General features: G+C 48.3%; 1 protein-coding gene across 1 annotated transcript in view; it reads right to left on the bottom strand.

Moving 5' to 3' along the window:
• Positions 1-2,334, bottom strand: part of LINC00452 (long intergenic non-protein coding RNA 452) — a 20,698-nt gene extending 18,364 nt beyond the window's left edge. The window contains 2 exon segments of the mRNA XM_011933935.1: positions 558-789; positions 2,148-2,334. The gene's annotated coding sequence lies outside the window, so the exon portion shown is untranslated.
• Between the last annotated feature and the right edge of the window lie 2,357 nt (positions 2,335-4,691).

The following is a 4,691-nucleotide window of genomic DNA, read 5'->3' as shown; positions in this document are numbered from 1 at the left end:
AAAAAAAAAAAAAAAAAGGTTGTGCTCATATGTCATATATATAATTTTATATCTTTTAGAACAGAATTATCACAGATTATCATAACTCATGGATGGAATGTTATTAATTCTTGATAAATGTTATTCTCTCTTTCTCCATGACCATACATTCAGAGAATTTACCACAGCCATTTAATAACCTCCCTATTCGACATTTTGTCAGTGTACACTTTTCACTAGTACTAATAATGCTATACTACAATGAATATTTTTGGCCATAGATTTTCTGCATTTTGAATTATTTCCCTTGGATAAATTCCCAGAAGTAGAATGTTGGGACAACAAATGCCTTTAAGACTCTTCATAAATATCACCTGGCCGGCCTGACAGCATCCAGTGCTTTGAGTTAAATACAATATATTCAGTACCAACACATTTGTATTTTGTTGGAGAGTTCTGAGAAGTTTGTTTTTCTCCCTTGAAGAGCTGTGCAAACCATGTTGCATAGTGAGTAGTGCGGTATTTAGGAGGAGGACACTAGGAGCACTGTGGTCTTCCAATACTTATGGGGTACCTACTGTGTGCACCCAACACCCTTGGTGCTGGGAGGGATGAAGAAGAAGAGACGGAATCCTCAGGGCATGGCGTCTCCTCCTGGAGTCCTGGCCTAGAGTGAGGGTGACGCCTGGATGGGCATCGTGGAAAAGCCCCTGGGGAGATTCTGAGCAGGCCTGGTGGACACAGACGTGGACAACGTGTCCCAGAGCATCCTGGTCATGATGCAGGAGAAGCTCGAACTCACACTCAGCCCTGGTCGTGACAGAAGAACAGAGAGGAATAAGAAATGCCTTTGGGAGCTCCTGACCCAAGGGAGGGGGAGGATGTTCTGTACCATTGTTCTGGAAGCTTAGGTCTAATTTTTCAGTTACTCAGTTACTTATGGCTTTGAGGCTGGATAGCTTCATATATTTTGTTTCCTGAAATGACCCCACAGGTTCTACAGAGCAGGAGAAAAGGCTGGACAGGTGCACCCGCTGGATGAGACGACCTTCCCTCCCCCTCGGTCTGGGAGTCTGTGATCTTCAGGGCCATCCTCCAGCTGGCGGACCCCACCTGGAAGCTGAGTGTGCCTCTGCTGGTGGTCCTAGCCTTGGCAAGGCAGCTTCATCACCCTCCAGCCTGCGGTGGTTTTGATAAAGCGGCATTTCTGCCTTGTTGGAGCCTGGTTAGTGATGATGCATCTTAGTCCAGGCCTCTCGAGTTTGAAATAAGAACCCCAACCCTTAGATGAGCCAGAACTGCCTTGGTTTGCTGGTGTCAGTTCAGAGCATTGAAATTCCTGCTTCACTTTAAAGAAAAATCTGTGCAATAAGAATCTGTGTTTCTAGACTGCGTGGAAGAACTCTGAACTTTCTGCCACTAATTTTTAGAGATGTCCCAACAATGATTCCCTCTGCCCAGCCTCTGCCTGGGGGAACCCACCTTCCCGTCTCAGGTGAGCCTGACCCCTTTCCCACCCCTTGGCTGCTGTTGGACTTCAGAACAGATTGCAGGCAGCAGCTGCAAACCTCAGCTTCCGAAATGTCACTCGCTCATTCACTTGCCTGTGCAATCATCTCTGTAAACTCCCTATTGGGGCCAGTTCTGCAAGTGTGTCTGGGGCCACACATGCAACGGTGGGCAACGCCTGCACTCACTGGCACGATGAGTCTGGCCCTCCAGGACAGACCATGGGCCCGTCACTGGGCCCGTCACTTCCAGAGACTACCCCTCCTCTTTAGCAAATGGGGAATTTGTAAACACTGGCCCTAGCAGGCATAGCACAGCACCTGGGTTCTAACAACCCGTGAGGGGAGAAAAGGTGCAGGACACTAACGGGGCCACGTTTCTTCATGAGGACTTCACGGTTCTGCACAAGGAGGTGAGTGAATCTCAGACACAAAACGTACATTCTGCGTGGTGTCATGTCCGTGACTTTCAAAAGCAGACCACACTTACCTCTGACGGGAGACATCAGGATGTTGGTTGCTCTGGGGGCGAGTCGGGGGCAGAGGGTGGGGGTTGCTGAGAAGGGTGTGCAGAAGCGTTCCGAGGAGAGGCTGTGTCTCTATTGGGGTGAGGGTTGCATAGGAGAAGCACAGTGAAGATTTGTATATTTCATTCTTTGCCTGTTTTTCCTCCCAAATCCCTCACTCAGATGCAATGGAATAGGAGCACTGGAGACGCAGACAGCTGAACGCCACGCTGTTGCCCCAGGCTGGTCTGGCTGCTGGGGCTGCACGCCGGGCCGGGGTCTTGGGTTCTCCACGTTTATGCCTCTTTCCCGGCCTGAGAATAAACCAGTAGAGAAGAGGAGGTCAGGAACTCGGTGAGTGTGCCGTCCAGCGTGGTGAGATGAAGGCAACAGTGCCCACCTTAGAAGTTGGTCGTGAGGATTGTGTGAGTTAATTTACAAAGAGCACCCAACATGCCCAGGGCTGTGGTTGTTTTGTGAACATCATCAAAGTCTGGTAAACTGTTTTCCACTCAGCTGTGGCTGCAGTGCTGGGAACACTGGCTGCCTAAGGTGCGGGAGGTCGGACTGCAGCCTGGGCCCTCTCAGTCCAGATTCCTCAGCTCCACTGGACAGAGAGGCTCACCTTTGGAAACATCCCAAAAGTCCACTTGTGTTATTTTTGTTGGTTTATTACTAAACGGACATGTGATTTATTTGGCATAGCAACTCTGCCTTTTCCCAGGAGGTTCCCGGCTTGGGGTGTTACCTCAGATGGAGGGCTGAGGCTGTCTGGCCCCATCCTGGTGAGTGGTGGGCAAAGAGACGTGGTGTCCGAACCACATCACAAGTACTGGAAGGGGGTGTTAAAATCTCTGTCCACACTGGAAATTAATAAAACATATTATTCCCCACAGATAGGTTGCAAAGCCTTGGTCAACAAGGCCAGAGACTTTTCCCTGTGGGCTCAGCACCATCCACAGCCTGAGAGCAGAGAGAACAGAGAACAGGTGAAGCAGCCGTGACTAAAGAACCCGCCCTGCCTTCTCCTCTAGGGCAATGGGGGCAGGTCCAGGGTGTCCTTTGGCTTTAGCCAAGCTCTGCCATGCAGACAGTAAGACAAGAGCAGAGCTGCAACAACCACCAGGCACACGATGTGCCCCCAGCCACCCCACAGAGAATTCACTGTTAATACCATGTTACTCCCCCTATCGATCCCGCATTACCCCATCATCAATCCTACTAGCTGTGGACCACTAAGCTCAAGGGCCTGTCACCGCCTCTTGCCACAGTCAGTGTCCATGAACAGTGTCTGCAGGGCTGCTCTCTCAGGGCTCCGAAGGGAAGCAGATGGTGGAAACCTAGATGTTGGGAGACACGGCTCATGGCAGTGGGCATCTCCCCATTTCAACCTCACATATTTTTCACATGGGTCAGGAACCGCAGAGCATTCCAGCCTTTCACAGACATGGACATGATGTCAGTATTTCCTGCTGACCTTCCTCTGTGGAATGTGAGGGCTCCTGCCCCGTGGGCCCCAGTTGGGAGCAGCACTCCTGGTCCATCTGCCAAGCCAACTGCTTTTCCTCCTTCTCACCTCTCTGCAAAGCATACTTTCCTCACCACAAAAGGGTAGGATAGAAGGAAGGAATGTACCAGCCACATGCCAACCCTCACTCTCCCTCTCTGCAGCATAAACCTTCCAATTTCTTACAACCCTTTCCCATCTAAAGCCAACTGGTGCATCTCAAATAGCAATATATGATTCTGAAATTAATACTAGAACCTTATTAGTGCAAAACAAAGCCCAGTTTGCTGTAGGCTGAGATGTTTTGGATCGTCTAAGGGAGTTTAGTTATTTTAGCACCACAAAGACATTCTCTAAAAACATATTCTCCTGAAAGGCAGCACTAGACAAAAAGACTAATGACACCTTGTGCTGCTGGGTAATCTCAGGTGGGCCCTTAACTTTCCAAATCACAGTCTCTCAGGAGGCTGCAGATTAGTGGGTTCCTGTGGCCTCTTTTGAGCTCTGGCACTAGACAAGTCGGTTTATGATGGGAAGGGGCAAAAAGTGAGCTGCGGAGTCTGTAGACTTAGTTTGAATTCTGGTATTTCAAGTTTCCAGGGGTGTGACCTCGAAGAGCATGTTTAACTTATTCTCAGATACCCTATCTGTGAAGAGGGCGTGACAATTTAAGGGTTAATAGAGAGGATTCAAAATAAAATATTTAAATGATAAATTTTTCAATAAATGATATTAGGACAATTAGTTACCCATTTTGCTAAAACAAAATTCCTCCTCTCTACTCTTTATTTCACGTATTAAAATACACTTCAGAGGATCAAAGATTTCAATTAGGCTGGGCACAATGGCCCACACCTGTAATCCCAGAACTTTGGGAGACTGAGGCAGGAGGATTGCTTGAGGCCGGGAGTTTGAGTCCAGCTTGGGCAACATGGAGAGACCCAGTCTCTACAAAAAAAAAAGAAAGAAAGAAAGAAAAAGAAAGAAATTAAACATTTTAGGCTGTAGAGATAAAAAGAAAAAAAAATTAAAATTCCACTGGGCATGGTGGTGCACGCCTGTAGTCCAAGCTACTCAGGAGGCTGAAGTGAGAGGATTACTTGAGCCCAGGAGTTTGAGCCTGTGGTGAGCTACGATTGTACCACTGCACTCCAGCTTGAGTGACACAGCAAGACATTGTCACAAAAAAAA

This window comes from Colobus angolensis, unplaced genomic scaffold (assembly GCF_000951035.1).
Source record: "Colobus angolensis palliatus isolate OR3802 unplaced genomic scaffold, Cang.pa_1.0 Scaffold13, whole genome shotgun sequence".
Classification (NCBI taxonomy): domain Eukaryota; kingdom Metazoa; phylum Chordata; class Mammalia; order Primates; family Cercopithecidae; genus Colobus; species Colobus angolensis.
The sequence above is the reverse complement of the archived record's forward strand: the minus strand, read 5'-3'. Positions and strand labels throughout refer to the sequence as shown.